The sequence below is a fragment of the Muscardinus avellanarius genome (assembly GCF_963383645.1).
Source record: "Muscardinus avellanarius genome assembly, chromosome: 15".
NCBI lineage: Eukaryota > Metazoa > Chordata > Mammalia > Rodentia > Gliridae > Muscardinus > Muscardinus avellanarius.
Genome location: NC_137801.1, coordinates 61,974,724 through 61,991,803, shown reverse-complemented (window position 1 = coordinate 61,991,803; position 17,080 = coordinate 61,974,724). Strand labels below are relative to the sequence as shown.

The 17,080-nt window shown below is 44.6% G+C and overlaps 1 pseudogene across 1 annotated transcript; it reads left to right on the top strand.

The window, feature by feature from the left end:
* Positions 1-700: 700 nt before the first annotated feature.
* LOC308273753 (guanine nucleotide-binding protein G(I)/G(S)/G(T) subunit beta-1-like) lies at positions 701-1,709 on the top strand (annotated as a pseudogene). The gene has a single exon. The product of its transcript is annotated as a guanine nucleotide-binding protein G(I)/G(S)/G(T) subunit beta-1-like (transcript).
* The last annotated feature ends 15,371 nt before the right edge of the window (positions 1,710-17,080 follow it).

Here is a 17,080-nt window from a genome sequence, read left to right as displayed (position 1 = left end):
TGGGTTCCTCTTTCACATAGAAAAGTGTGCCAATCAAAATGTGAGAATAACCAACAAGACACAAGGGTCTCATCCTCAATCCAGGTGGATTGAATGCGACACCCACGAGTCGGGCCTGTGAATATGGAAAGACTAGTTCTCAGCCTACCTATGCTTCAGTTTCTTCTGTAGAGGAGATGATAAAAGAAATACCATATAGGGGTTACAACTGAATTAAATAATTTAATAATGTAATCACACAGTGCCAGATGTGCAATATGATGTTAGCTATTTTTATGATTATCATTAACTATGAGAAATATTTAAGCCTTTTTAACTCTCTGATCTCCAGTTCCTTTACTTGACATATTCTTTCTCAACTCCATAAGGGGTTTATGAAAATAAAATGAAATGGCGCCCGATGGCTGGAGGCGTCTGAGGGGCGGACAGCGGCGGCGGGCGCGAGGGCGCGGGCCGGGACCGGAGCAGCCGCGCAGCCGACCGCCTCGCCGGCTCTGCCCGCGGGCCGCGCGCGACACAGCGGCGTGGGCGCCGGCGCGGGGCGAGTTACCAATTTAGATGTGACAAAGACTCCTGATGGACCTATCTTTATCGGCAAGATTAAGTGACGAATTTACATGTGTTGGAGACCAGCCAGAAGCACTTCTGAATCAAGATCGCTAATTCTTTGAGATAGCACCGAAAGCATTACGACCTGAAGATGAGTGAGCTTGACCAGTTACGGCAGGAGGCGGAACAGCTTAAAAACCAAATTAGAGATGCTCGAAAAGCATGTGCAGATGCAACTCTCTCTTAGATTACAAACAACATCGACCCAGTGGGAAGAATCCAGATGCGCACCAGGAGAACGCTGAGGGGGCACCTGGCCAAGATCTATGCCATGCACTGGGGCACGGATTCCAGGCTTCTCGTCAGTGCCTCTCAGGATGGAAAGCTCATCATCTGGGATAGCTACACCACAAACAAGGTCCACGCCATCCCTCTGCGCTTCCCCTGGGTCATGACCTGTGCGTATGCCCCTTCTGGGAACTACGTGGCCTGTGGTGGCCTGGACAACATTTGCTCCATTTACAATCTGAAAACGCGCGAAGGGAATGTACGTGTGAGTCGTGAGCTGACGGGACATACAGGCTACTTGTCCTGCTGCCGATTCCTGGATGACAATCAGATCATCACCAGCTCGGGAGACACCACGTGTACCCTGTGGGACATCGAGACTGGCCAGCAGACGACCACGTTTACCGGACACACTGGAGACGTCATGAGCCTGTCTCTAGCTCCAGACACCAGACTCTTTGTCTCTGGTGCTTGTGATGCCTCAGCTAAGCTCTGGGATGTCCAGGCAGACCTTTACAGGCCACGAGTCTGACATCAACGCCATCTGTTTCTTTCCAAATGGCAACGCGTTTGCCACCGGCTCGGATGACGCCACCTGCAGGCTGTTTGACCTCCGTGCAGACCAGGAGCTCATGACCTACTCCCATGACAACATCATTTGCGGGATCACCTCTGTCTCCTTCTCCAAGAGCGGGCGCCTCCTCCTCGCCGGGTACGACGACTTCAACTGCAACGTCTGGGACGCACTCAAAGCCGACAGAGCAGGTGTCTTGGCCGGACATGACAACCGCGTCAGCTGCCTGGGGGTAACTGATGATGGCATGGGTGTGGCAACAGGGTCCTGGGATAGCTTCCTCAAGATCTGGAACTAACACCAGTAGCAGGTGGACGCCACGGTGACTGGAGATCATTCCACCCTTGAAGCGCTACAGTGATAGCATATCCTATCCAACCGTACTAACGTGGGCACCCCACCTCCCTCAGAACTTCAAAAGGGCAAGATCTTTTCCTTCACTTATTGCTGAAGCCAAGAGCACAATCCACTAAGAGAAGGAGCTCTGTGCTGTAAACAAACAAATTGTGCATTCCTCCAGGGCCATTGTCTTTGTTTTCTTTTTTGTCTTGGGTGAGTTTTAAAAGGAAATCCTACAATAAAGATGTTAAACTGAAAGAAAAATAAAAAAAAAAATGAAATGGCACCCACCATCTGAAACATTTAAAAAGATCAATGATAAGATTTGGTTTTAAAATATCTTGAATTTAGTTAAACTTTAGGTTGACTCTAATCTCTCATAATATATGTGAATATATATATATCCTACTATGTGTTGGGGACTATTTGTCAAACCATAGTTTCCATAGTTTATAGCAAAGACCACCATGATGATATCCCCGCTCTTAGGAGTTTATATAAATTTCTTCTTCTTCTTCTTCTTCTTCTCCTTCTTCTTCTTCTTCTTCTTCTTCTTCTTCTTCTTCTTCTTCTTCTTCTTCTTCTTCTTCTTCCCCTTCTTCTTCCTCCTCCTCCTCCTCCTCCTCCTCCTCCTCCTCCTTCTTTCTCCCTCTCTCTCCCCTCTGCCCCTCTCTCTTTTCTCTAGAGCCAGGCTGCCCCAGTTTGAATCTCCTCCTCTTTGTCATTTTCTAGCCATATAATTCTAAGCAAATGACTTAACTTCTTTAAGCCTCTGATAGCTTATCCAGAAAAGGGAATAATAGTAGGAACAGCTAAGAATTATATATAATTATGTGTGCAAAGCCTCCAGCAACCTGGCACTCAGTAAATTATAAAGTTTTATCATATAGTACAGGAAAGCTGTTTTCCTCCAGAGCAACAATACTTTGATGAGTTGTGTACAGTGCAAACGAAGCAGCAGCTGAGAGGCTGTGGGAGATCCTCCTTCCTATTCTTAGTGCTTCTCTGAGAATTCTGAACACCTCTCCATCTTGGAAATGACCCAGCCAAAGTCCTCAAAAGTACCTGCCGACCATAGTTTTCAGGATTGTTTCAAAGTAGAGAAGTTTTGATTTCTTCTCCTTCCATAAGTGGGTTCACTCTTTTTTTTTTTTTTTTTTGCGGGTCTGGGGATGAGACCCAGAGGCATTTGACCTCCAAGCGACACCCCTTGCCCTATTTTTTCATTCTTTATTTTGAAACAGGGTCTCACTAAGTTGCAGAGGGCCTCACTAAGTAGCAGAGGCTGTCCCCGTACCGCGATCCTCCGGTCTCAGCCTCCAGAATACTGGGATTACAAGCGTGCGCCAACACACCCGGCTGGTTCACTCATCTTAAAAGCAAGAAAAGACCTGAGCAGAAACAGCTTGCATGCTTAAAGGCATGTATTGGGGGAGGGGAAGCATTAGCATCAACAGGGTTTCATGTCCAGAGCTGATCTTGCCTGCCCTCAGCATCTCCCAGAGCTGCTTTTCCATGACACCAGCCAACACCTAGAAGAGAAATCCACCTTCCAGGAAGGTGGCTCTGCAAAATACTTACTAAAACAATGTGACTCATCGCCTATAGGGGCTGCTCACACTACAGCAGCAATAGCCACAAGGGTTTCTCGTTCTCCTCTTCTCTTCTCTTCTCTTCTCTTCTCTTCTCTTCTCTTCTCTTCTCTTCTCTTCTTCTCTTCTCTTCTCTTCTCTTCTCTCTCTCTCTCTCTCTCTCTCTCTCTCTCTCTCTCTCTCTGGCACACTCCTTATGTGATGTTTTTCTCCTTCTTAAGACTCAACTTTTAGCTTCATCATTATTCCACTGCATGAAAATATCTAAAGATCATCAGATGCAAGCATCCCTGAAAGATAACCACCTTGACCCTCGGAAGAGCTTGCAAGTCTCTGATCCTCAAAATTCATAATAATCAACAAGGCCATTTCCACACAGCCAGGCTGACTCTGGCTGTGTGGAAATGGCCTCGTGTGGCTAGTTTCCTACAAGCTTTATTTCCAGACCTGATAGGATCCCAGACTGCTCAAAGCCTGGCCTTACTCCTGCCAGCATTCTTAATTGCATCTTTCTTTAAATCACAGCATTGAAGACTTTGAGCAAGATGGGAATCCTCCCTGGGAATGGTGAGCCAGAAACCTTACCGGGTACTTGCACCTCAGAATCGATTTACCAGAGATATTCAAGCCTTGAAATTTGGATATGGGGAGCAACTAGGGTGAGGGCCCTGGGAAGGCATTGGAGAGGTGCCCAGGTGGGAGCTGCAAGGTGGGCAGGGCCCCAGGAAACTTGATTGACAGCTACAGAGCCTTCACAGAGCAAGGAGTGCTGCAGGTCAGGGAAGGACCCAGGCAGAAAGAAGAGAGAAGGAGCCCGAGAAAGAGAAACTCATCTCTATATCTCCATCTTCACACTTTGGCTATGGGAGCAACAAACTGGCTTAATCCATAAAAACCTGGTCAAAGTAACCCCATCATTCATGGAGTTTATTTTTCCCCTTTTGAAAGTCGTGACTGTGTACTTTGGAGATTTGGCAACAATAGGAGAGAATGGTGCCAGCGGGAGGAAAGGTCCAGGACAGCCCTGCGTAGGCCATCGCTCGCTCCGACCCCACGGCAACCTTGCCTTGTATGGCGTTGTAGCAACGGGCTCCTCTCTTCGGATCAGTTCTCCCCGATGCCTCTTCAGTGTCCAAGCTGTGCACCCCATAAATGCCTGCCATGGCTGCACCAGAGTCCTGGGGCAGCAGTGTGTGGGGGTGGGGACCAAAGCTGGCACTCAGGGCTGGTGGCTGAGCAGGGAACACTCTCCTTCCCGAAAGCTCCTGACTCTCTGCTGGCTTCCCATTTCCCGAAGGTCAGGGTTCTTTCTGAATGTCACGTGGCACTCCTCTCTCCTTCGTTCAGATAATTCAGCAAATTAGCCATGGAGCAAACAGTATCTTTACATATCTGCTCCTTGCCCTCACGAGAAAGTTGAGGAGACCTGAAATTTCTCAGCAGACACTTGTAGTTAAACAAAGCATTTCTCAAACCTCTGGAACAGGGGCAGGGCTGATTTGTTTTATTCGTTTTCATTATTCATGAAACGGCTGTGATCTGAAGGCTGATGTTCGGAGGAGGATGTTCAGTTCCAACATGGCAGGGCTCATGCTGCGTTGAAGCTGGAGATGTCACCCACGATAAACATGAACTGCTGTGACAATGGGAAGCGGAAGGTGAAGAATTGCCTCTCCCCGGAGCAGGGTGGGGGCCCAGCAAGTGAGACAGGGGAAGATGCATTTGATTGTGTTTACAAGATTCATTCACAGCTCAGCAGGCAGTATTCACACTATAATATTCACCCTAACACAGATAATTTGATTTTCAACCTGGTTATCATGCATTCAGACATAGCAATACACGAAAATATATGCTTTAGCAGTGCATTTTAAACAAGGTTGCACACTTTAAGTCGGAATATATTAGAGGTGAGTGTTGAAGTTAGCGATTGTAGAAGTCCTAAAAATCTCCATTCAGCACATGGCATGTGTTTTGAAATTACTCAAAAAAATTTTTACAGGATGTTCCAGCTGTTGACTCTCTCCCTCTCTTATCTTTCATATATAAATATATATATTTTAGAATAATATATATTTGTGTGCATGTTTCTGCATGTATATATTATATATTGATACATCTCGTATATATATATATATATATATATATATATATATATATATGAGATATATATGTACATATGCAGTGGAAATAATAAACATAGCTGGGCCTGGTGTTGCATACCTGTACCCCAGTACTTGGGAGCCTGAGACAGAAGGAGTTTAAGTTTAAGGCCAGCCTCAGCAATTTAACAAGACCCGGTCTCAAAAACAAAAATGTTTGGGGGTGTAGCTTAGTGCTAGAACATTGTAAAAAAAAAAAAAAAAAAAAAAAAGAAAATGATTAAAAAAAAGAAAATGATAAAAAGAAAATGATAAATTTGCTTACTTTTTAACTGAATTTTTTTTAGAATTCCAAAATACAGAGAAGACATAACCCTATCCACACCTGTTGACATTCTAAATATTACCATTACAGATGAACAGGAGACAAAGCTGACCTGGCCCAGCCCTCCAATGTGTTGGGCTAGGAAATTGAACTGAGGGCCCTTGGGTGACTTTGTCAAGGTGAGATAAGGCCCTGTGTCTTCTATATTTGTGTTTCTTGCCTTTCTTCCATGGGAAATGAATGAAATAAAATGTGGGAAATAGCTCGCCTTCATCACAGAGTTAAAATCAGAGTCTTTCTAACACACTTGGGGCACCAGGGTGTCCTCACCAAAGCTTTGCCAGTCCTGGGCTCCAGTGTTCAGGCCCGAGGGTAAGCCAAAACATGTGCAAGATAAATCCACACCAAAGGTTGCTTCCTCTTTGCCCTCATTCTTCTGTCTTTCATTTTATCTGTCCGTACGGGATATTTCTCTGCTATGAGGAACTAACAATGACTAGCATTGGTCTTAGAAGACCTAGGTCTTCCAATGCTATAAAGTGACCTTCTCTTCACATAGCTCCCAGGGAAATTCAGAGTTGACGTTCAGTAGACTGGCTTGTTCCTTCATTGATGATACATGGATGAAGTCAAGTATGGTGACTAAACACTTTGATTTGAGTCCTGGGTCAAACACTCTGCTCTACAAGGGGAACAAACAGATACCTGGACCCATCGGGAGGGTGGGCAACTCCAGAAGGAGCAGAGGAAGCTCAGCAGACAGATGGGGAGGCAGCCTCGCCTCTCCCCACACAGCCCCTCCTGAGGCTGTAAACCTATCTTTGCTTCTCTGCACTGTTCAGTGCCCACATTTCCTTCACACCACACAGCGCCAAATGGTTCTGGTTACAGAGACCTGAGCCCCCAGAAATCACGGAAGGGTGTGTGGTAGTCACCAAATATTGTGAGAACGGGCTTGCTAGGAGGTGGCCGGCCAAAGCCTGAGGAGGTGTTTAGGCCTCTTGAGAAAGAGTTGCCTGAAAAGAAGCTTTTCAATTTAAGGAACACACATCTTAGAATGGCCTTGCCATGAAATGCCCCAAATTGAATGTGCTTCTACACATTCTGGTAGATAGATGAGTGGAATTCATCAGCGTTTTCTAGTCGTACAGCCTGGACCACCCGCAGCCTGAATGCACCCTGGATTGCCCAGGCCCCCTGTCCTGCCTCACACACCTGCTAGCAATGTGGGCTTCGGAAAGTTGCTCAACTTCCCCGCACATCAGAGTCTTCAGCTATAAAACTGAATCATATCTCCCTTCTAGGGCCGTGAGGATTGAATTAGTTAATTAGTATAAAGTACTTAGAACAGAGTCTGGCACATATTAAGCACTCAATAAAATGTTCAGTTTCATTTATTATTCTGCCTTGATGTAAAAAGACCAGGCCAGGGTAAAAAAAAAAAAAAAAATGACAGTTCTCTCTTTATCACTCCATTATTCATAAATTGCTCTAAGAACCAGACTCTAGTATTTCTTCTGGTTACCCCTCTACCAAATACCCTGAGAGTCTCTAGAATTCCATCCTACTTCTGAGGCTATTAGAAGATCCATCTATTGGAATAGAATGTGCTGCCTGCCTCCCTCATACCACACGATTAATTGTGTTTAATGACCATTTTTATTGGGATACCAGGGTGACGATGAAACTAAAGGATCAAAGACTCAGCAGTTCCCAGCCAACAAGGAAACCGCAAGCATCACACACAAACCCGACACAGAGGCGAAGCGCCTTCTCCCCTCTGCTCTCTTTCTCTGGCTTCCACCATAAACTGAGCCCTACTCAGACAAAGGAGAAGGCTGCTCTATGTAAAACCATGGTCTCCATGGCGCTTCCTGCAGAATGCACTCATTTTCCTAGAACCAGAATGCCAGCTCAGCCAAGCTACCGTCTGCTCCTGGAGAATTGCCGGGCCCCAGCGCTCAGGAGGCCAACAGCAAGTGGATGCTCACTTAGGCTTGCGCTCCACTCTGGCAGCCTCCCTCCCCCACAACCCAAGCCTGGGAAAACCTTGGCAGGCCCGGGATTGTGTGCCTGCACCTCCCCACTGATGTGGAAATCATTGGACTTTATGGTGGTTTAGTGTGTTGTGGACGCTTTCATCAAAGCATCGTGGCTCCCACCTCATGCTAAGTGAAGCAGCTGGTGAATGTTCTGCTGTGTGCCGCAGATGGATGAGTGGTGGCGGGGCCCAGAGCTCACCACATCCACTTAAACAGGTGTTTGACTCTGCATTTTCCAGGTGGCCAGAAGGAACCTGATTATTCGGCGAGAGTAGAAACCATGCGGGAGAAGAATCACTCCCCAGCCTTGGCAAGAGCCTGTAGCCAGCCACTTGGCTTTCATCCATCTGTTCACAAGACATGGTCTTAAAGCCAGAACATTTTCTGTTGGGGCTTCATACTTACTTTGCATTTTAATGGATGGCCAAGGGGCTTCTGCTCTCGGCTCAGACCCTTTTGTGGAGAGCCCCGCTTTCCATTTGGATAACTAGGTCACCAGGAACAGGGGCCACTGGTGTTCACAGTCAGGGTCTCTCTGCTTCATCAGCCCTGTGGCCAGGTGCAGTGTGAGAGCTGAGGTCACTGCATGGTGTTGTCTTTCTCCACAGACGTGTAGCCAGCTTCATGAGCAGAGGATGGTAGGAGAGATCCCTCTGGTCACTGAGAAAGGCAGGAGCCATCAACAGCTAGCCAGGACAGCACAAACAAAGAAAAAAGAAATAAGAAAAGCAGACCTGGAGGGCAGAAATGAAGAAAACATGAAAGCAGCTTTTTGTAGCAAGCAGATCCACAAGTGAGTTCTGGGTACCTGCAAAGGAGACGGGAAACTCCTGTCTATTGGAGGCTTCCATAGAAGGAGTTCCAATGCCAGAGCAGTGTACAAAGCTATTTCTAAGATGAACCTGAAAAGCTCAAAAGACTTTAATTGGAAAACCTTAAGGGAAAATAGCACAGTGATAAGAGAAAAAGGGCTACAAGTAGAGAAATTAACTAAGATCAGAATCCCCCGCAAGGATTTTCCAAGAGACCACTAAGGAAAAAAGCAAACTGGTGTACTTCCCTTGTAGCCCCGAGCCTACAAATCCCCGGGGTTCCCCTGTGAATGAACTGGGTCCTCCGAACCAATCTTCATGGGGGAGGGGGACCATTTTTCTCAAGTCCTTTCCAAGAGCGTGGAATAATTAAGTAGATCTGTCATACTTTATAAATGGGAGAAGACAGTGGGAAGGGGACTTATCATTGGCCACCTGCCCCAGAATGGGCACTGTGGGGCGCCTCTGCCTTTCCTTGGCTCCTGTGACCCAGCAGACTTGAGGGGGCAGGAAGGCAGCTGTCAGCTTTCACATGGCACTCATTCCTGGCGAGGGAACAAGTCCAGCGGCAGCCAAAGCCTTGTCACAATCCAATCAGCCCCACAATGACGGGGCCTCCACTGACTGGCGGCAGGTCACAGGAGTGTGGGAGCTGGTCTGCCTCCCACATCTGACTTCCTAAATCATACTACTCTCCTTCCAGAAAGTTTGGGGAAGCCTCTGTGTGGACCTTGATGTGCAGAGTCCCACTGCACGATTGAAAGAGAGCCCAAAGATCATAGGCAGGTGTCTTCCTACTGTCATTTGTTTCTATATCAAATACTAAGTTGTCTCAAAAGGAGTAAAAAAATAAAAATGGCACATATACTCAGGGACATAGGTTAGTCTTGTTAAAACAGAATTTTTCAGCCAGGCGTGGTGGCGCACGCTTGTAATCTCAGTACTTGGGAGGCTGAGGCAGGAGGATCGCAGGTTTGCAACCAGCCTCAGCTACTTAGTGAGGCTCTCTGTAACTTAGTGAGACTCTGTTTCAAAATTAAGAATAAAAAATAGGGTTTGGGTGTAGCTTGGAGGTAGACTGCCCCTGGATTCAACCCCAAGTTCTTTAAAACAAACAAACAAACAAACAACAACAACAACAACAACAACAACAACAAAATAACCAGAGTTTCTCAATTCTCGTACTCTTTAAATTGGGGGTCAGATAGATTTGGGGTCAGAAAATTAGGATCAGATTATTGGCATGCAGCCAGTGATCATTTTATGGGATGCAATTCTGTGTGTTGTAGGACATTTATCAGCATCCCTGGCCTCTCCCCACTAAGTGCCGCGTGCACACCCTACCTTCAGTTGTGACAACCAGAATATCTATAGACATTGCCACATGTTTCTGGAGAGGACAGAGGGTATACAAAATGGTCCCCAGCTAAGAATTACAAGATTAAAATAAAGACATGATAAGTGTGTGCATGTGTAGTTGAAAAGCATAAAAATAAATGGAGAATCTAGTTTTCTTAGAAGCTGAACATGAAATTTGATCTGAGAAAGTTCTCAATGATAGAAGCTAGGATGGAATGTTGCTATAACAGTCCTGATATTTTTTAAGTGTACTGAGTGCTTCTTGGAAGCCTAGCACTGTGCAGTACAGTCTCATGCATGAACTCACTGGGTCTTTATTATTATCACTATGTTATGGTGAGAAAAAAAGTGAGGCCTACCGAGGTTAATGAAATTTCCTAAAGACGTAGAACTGAAATGCAAGAGAGCCAGAACAGGACCCATTGGTCAAATCTTAACTGCTAAAACTGCACTTCCTAATCTGATAGTCACGCGCCACATGTGTGCCACAAAATGCTTAGAATGTGTCCAGCCTGAATTAAGATGTGCTATGAGTGTAAAATATACTCCAATTTTTGAAGACAGTTCAAGAAAAAGAACATAGGAAATTTTTATTGATAATGTTTTACGTTGAATATGTATTGAAATGACATTCTTGGTATGTTGGATTAAACAAACATTATTATTAAAACTAATATGATCTGGTTTGGAGACTGGCTTCACAGTATAGCATTCACTTGCCAGGTATTTGCTCGAATTCAATCCCCAGCACCTCAACCTCAAAATCAGTTATTGTATCTGTTTCTTTTTTCTTTTTCTTTTCTTTTATTTCTTTCTTTTATTTATTTATTATACTTTTTGCAGAACAAGGGATTGAACCCAGGAGCATTCTACCTCCAAGCTAAACCCACTGCCCTTTTTTTTAATTTCTTATTTTTGAAACATGGTCTCACTAAGTTGCAGAGGGCCTCACTAAGTAGCTGAGTCTGGCTGCAAACCTGCGATCCTCCTGTCTCAGCCTCCCAAGTACTGGGATTACAAGCATGTACCACCATGCCTGGCTTCTTTTCATGTTTTTAATGGGGCTACTGGACATTTTTTAAATGCATACGTGGCCTGCATTGTGGCCTGAATTAAATTTCTATTTGGCAAATTTGTAAAAACAATAATATCTCACCTAGCATCTTTTTTATAAAAGACCGAAAAGGAAAACAATATGTTATGGGCCCAATGAAACAATACTGCTTCCTGATAAAGTAGTATCATCATCCTTTGTTTTTAAAGCAAAAATAAACAGAAATACAAACAGAAAATTATTTTTTGGGAAATTAAGATACCAGTTAAGGTGGGGAAAGGCCAAATGAATATATAAGATGGTGTTACAGAGGTTTTTTGTTTTGTTTTGTTTTGTTTTGTTTTGTTTTTTGTCAGATTCACATATCTCCTCGCTCACATCAAATCGTATCCCTGGGTCCAGCCTCAGCCTGGGTGGACTTGATGCTCTGCCAGCTTATGCAGGCCACCATTGCCCCTTTCTGATCACCCACTGGCCTTATGGACCACCCAGGCTTCATCTCTGGGTATTTCAGTTGATCTAAAGAGAGTCTTCTTTATCTTGGGTCCTACAGCTCTAGTCGCTGCTGGCCTTTTCTGAAACTTCCACTTGGATCGTTCCTACTGGCCGCTCTCAGTGCCTCTACAGGAGCTTTTGTGTAGCCTGTTTAATCTACAGGATCCTTTGTGCCCTTGTCTGGAGACACCACCCTCTTTCAAAGCCCCTATCTTTCTCCAAGGTAATGCCGCACACTCAGTAGGCTTCCCACTGGTGGACAGGGATAGATGTGGGGTATCCTCACATCTCACCAGTGTTATCGTAAGCCGGCTCAGCGAGGTGGGCTTGTCACTACTGCCAACCTCAAAGAGCTGCCATGGAACTAATAAATCAACTCACTACAACCCTGGGAACACCATCTAGACTTTACAAACTTCACGAACACTGTCAGGGCTTCTTAAACTTTTAGCCACTGGTATCTTTGGTTGTCCCTAGATGTAAAAAGGGATCAAATCATATTGTGTGTGGTTCTTCCACCTGACCTATATGCTATGTCTCTCCTTTCCTTCTTTTTTTTCCTCCTTCCTTTACTTTTTTCCCTCCCTTCCTTCCTTTTTTGTTATATATTCTTTTTTTGGTACTGGGGGTTGAACCCAGGGGCATTCTACTTCCCACCTATATACTTCCGGCTCTATATGAAACAGATTCTCCTTAAGTTGCTGAGGGCCTCACGAAGTTGCTGAGGTTGACCTTAAACCACGGATCCTCCTATCTCAGCCTACCAAGTAATGGAATTCCAGGCATGTGCCACCATATCCATCCTGTGCTCCTCCTTTCTTTCAACCATTGGGGAGCTCCGTGACTACCACTTGAGCTTGGTGGCAGAGAGCAGGCAGCACACCAAGGATGGACCACAGCAGAAGGAAAGCTGCCCCTTATGTGACTAGGGCCGATGAATGACTGTGATCATTGCTGTATCAGCGATGGGACTCAGGGCCAGCGCCCAGGGCTTTATATCAAATGGGCACATACCCAGAAGAGGAAGTCTCCACAGCAGAATGCCCAGAAGGTGCAAGCAACTGGTTGCAAGGCTTGGTGGAAAAGCCCTTGGGGGCTGTGCTCAGTTCTTGCTGGGGGCTGAGCCTTGCAGGAGGCCGACCAGAGGCCCAGGAAGGGCAAGCCACCTCACTGAAGTCAGTACTTGGAGATGGATGAACATACCCTTTCACTAACCTCCTTTTGCAACTTTTATGCAAAGGTTTGACAAATGATACTGGCGAAAGGTACAAGAAAGTGATTAAAACCAGCCCTTGTGAAGGCAGAGATAACTGCCTCCCGAAGTTGGCCCCATCCTACCGCCAACCCCAGCCCCAACCCGCCACCGCCTTGGCCTTCAGTTTTCTAGAACTTTAGCACGCTCCTTCCCCATCTAGTCATGTTCCACTTCCCTCTCTCTAACCCTCGCAAAATACATTAGCTGCTTCTTGGCGATCATTTTCTTCCGTAGATTCTGTGTGGCTGCACTGCAAATAAAAGTATTTATTCAACGTACCAAAAGGCTCATCCGCTTGTGGTTGAGGCCGGCATTTCTTGCATATATTTAGCAATGAGAACTTTCCCCAAAATCATTATAAAGAAGACAACCTTTCCTGTTGACAAAAATCATCTGGGCTCTTTTTGTTCTGTTTTCTTTTGTTTTGTTTTGTTAAAACAGTGTCTCACTAAGTTGCTGAGGCTGGCCTCAAACCTGATATTTTCCTGTTTCAGCCTCCCAAGTACTGGAATCACAGGCATGCACATCATCATACCCAGCACATGAGCTTCTGTTTAAAACAGATTTTCCACCTCAAGAGACTCCCTGGATTAGAATGTCTCTGGGAAAGGGCATCCCTGGAGAACCCCGCTAAGTCTCATCATCAGGAAAGCCCAGGGCACCTGCTAGGCTTTCCTCTGTCATCGCTCTGGCAGGGAGTTGCTGCTCCAGGTCCAGAATAGCTCTACTAGCCCTCTGATGATTCTGCTTTTCCCCTTATTTGGCCAAATTCTTCATTAAACTGCAATCCAGGTGGTGGTCCATTAAAGGAACCCAACCAATTAAATATAAAACCTCAAGGCCCAGAAACGCCACATGCTAGTGTCTCATGCTAAGCAAGCCAGCCCAGAGCAACTGTAGCCACACAGGGCTGTGATTCCAAAGAGGCCCTGGATGTGTGAGAAATATCAGAAAGCATTGATGGTGGCGAGGAGGTGAATGATGCTCAGAAAGAGCAATCCTCAACTTGATTTCCATCTCCCCTGCGCTACGCAGAGCCATTGGGAGGCGTTGCCCTGCCTGCTGGGCGAGATGAGAGTCTCTGGCTCCCTCCTCCACATGCACTAGAAGGAAGATAACTCACCAAAGCCCTATTCTTTAGCTGGTCCTGCCCAGCTTTCTGGAGGGAGGAAAGATATAGATGCAAGTAAGCACGTTAAAAAAAAAAATGCTCTCCGCAATCCAGGCCTAAGAATAACAAATGATTTGACTCCAAATAAATGGGAGGCTTTTCAGAAACCATATCCACCTCTCCTTTATCCTGGGTAAAATAAAATACAGTCTACCTGTAATAAACCTTTTTCTTTTTTGGCGGGTGGGGTCTGGTCAGTCTTTAGAAACCATCACTTAGAAGCTCATCAGGTGCTATATTTATTACTCTGCATACATTTAGTGAACAATTCTAACATAAGCCACAGCTAGACTTAGAATGCAGTTTCTTAAGATTTAAAAATAAATAACAAAGTGACTCCTATATGCTCCATCTTCCCTGTTCGCAACCATCTCCACGTGCTTTACATATGCTGTAGTAAAAGAAGCTATTATTACTCTTCAATACATGCTTGATAAACCCGTGTTGGAAGAGCCAAGAGGATGGAGTAGGCTCCTTCAGGGTGATGTGTGGGAGATGATAGAACCATTAAAGCATTAGGACTGTGAGGTGGGATTGCCTGCAGACACCCATGACTACTGCCACCAGCACGCCTGTGCCTGACAATATAGAGAAGAGCAGAAAGGTACTGTTTCTGGACCTCACAAGGCAGCCAAACATGTTCACAATGACAGCTGTTGTTGGTGAGCATTTGTTGAATTATTGGAAGAGAGGCTAACACCAGGTGTCAGAGGAGCAGGCTGACCTGGAATACTGAGCAATAGCAGTTTGTGCACCCCAATCCTACTCTTTGCACAAAGGGACGGGCACGGCCCCGAGCAGAATGAGGATCACAAGGGATCACCCAAAGATACACAAAGGAGAAAAGCGCCAACGTGACATAGTGAGCTTGGTGTTACCTGTCTGGTTTATGACCTTTTCCCTTTTCTTTTCCTTTTTTATTTTTTTAAACTGTCCTTCAAGGGGGCTGAAAAGCAATTTTCATGCTATGGCTCTAAATATCAGTTTATCCCTCTGACAGAGTTCTGAGCATGCCCAGTAGGAATGATTTAACACTGCGCTGATGACTTGCAACAGAAGAACGTCATGTGAAAAGGTAGTCTGCCACGGCTAATGGGCTCTTGTTTCAAAGGGATGCTGTGTGTACATTACCCGCGTATGGAGAAGGTGCAGAAAGGCCCCGGCAGCCATTAGGAATGGAGTGTTGTTGATGATGAAAAGGCACTTTGCTGGTGAGGGAACGGTGGGGGAGGGAAGGCTTATCTGTCTTTTTGATTAGAAATGCATGCTTCCTTTCATCATCTGAGCTGAAAAATTGGCTTCTGCTCTTGGTTTATGAAACCATTTTTCTTTTTCCTTTCTTCCCAGGTTTGCAAACTGCTTAATAAATTAGTTACTGTGAGGTACATGGGTGCCACAATAACCTTAGAGGCTTTTCCCAAATGCATCCTTAATATTTTATAAGTATTTAAATAGATTTATTCAATTTGAGCAGGCTGATTTATTAAAGCTGGCATGCCGGCACGGAAAGGGGGGTTCTCTGTAGATTAAAGCTGATCAGAAGTAAAATTTAAGAGGTGTTCCTGATTCATAGGAAAATTTTTTAGGAATTAGAACAAAACTTTTGGTACAGCTAATTGAGCAGATGGAGTAACATCTGAAGCATAGGACCTTGAAACGGGAGCATCAGGTCTGTGGTCACACAGGTGTTCTGAAGGCTGAATCGCTCATTCACTCATTGATTTGACCAGCACAGCGGTGTTGGGAACCGGTGCCTTTTTGTTATTCTGTTGGGTCCAGCCTTAAAGAAAATAATAAGAGAGAAACTAGAGTGTTCACTTAGCTCTCAGCCCAGGGAAGATAGTAAAAAGAGTCAGGTCATCTTATATGTATACATTTTTATTTTGAATTACAAATCAAAGAGCAATAGCCCTCACCACAAAATGACAGGAAGGACCAAAATTTAAGGGTCCGATGGCTTGTTCTTATTTCTAGAAAAGTGATGAGTCCACAGGGTTTTTCTACTCAGTGACTCCTTCGTCAATGGGTCTGGAGATACTGATGAGACCAGTCGGGCCTTGGGGCCTACGAGAATCTACAGGCAACCCCACTTTACGGATCATTCGAGCAGAGTTCAGAAAAGCAGATTCCAGATTCCAGTGGCCTCAGACTCTCAAGCAGAATCCCTTGCCATGTGTCCAAGCAATGTGTGGAAAGCTAAATTCTATTTTACAAAAGCAGACTTGGAGATTTAGATCAAATCACAAAAGCTTCAGAGAAAAGTAGTTGGAATTACAAAGAACATAAGTCATCTTTTCAATATATATTTTTTCTTATTTACTGGATTTCTACACGCATAATATTTGTCAAGTATTAAATCTAGATACTCAGACATCCAACCCTGAAGAGGATAAAATATGTTAGAAAGTACACAATGATCAGTGTCATGCAGCATAACAGATAATGCCCCTGTGATACTTTGGAGAGTATATGAACAATTAAGGTAATTACCCATACCCGAAACTATTTCATAGAAATGTGCTACAAAGAAAAATAAATTACATTAGAGCTTAAACGATCAGAAAGCAGCAACCACATGGGCAGCCTTTCTACGGCCTTACCTTTTCTTTTCTCTCTGTTTGACTAAGAGAGCTGAAAATTATGCCATTTGTGTTAGAATCAAATGCAAATGGAATAATTGTCCCTTCTCTAATCAAAACACATTTGTGGATTGAAATACCACATGGGGCAATTTTCAGTTAATCATGGATGTTAATAAATATGACTCTAAGCTCATAAACAAACATTACTTTGGCTAATATAATATAGGAAATTATTGTTAAGCTTGATCAGACATGTAACAAAAACTGAACTTTGTAGAAAGTCAGTAAATTAACTATCTGAAAATAGAGATGAACATCAACAGTAATGAAAGATTAGATTTAGCTAAAATGCTTTAGACAAATCATGCATTAGCATTGGAAAATATTTAAAGCTGGCTTTGCTGAAAATGGAAAATATTAACATTATGTGAGTATTAGCTTCTTCAAAGAGCAAAAACCAGAAGCTTAGTGATTAGAGATTAAAGGACTAGAATATCAGGTTTACCAACATTAACACCACCCAGAGCCTGAATTATATCAA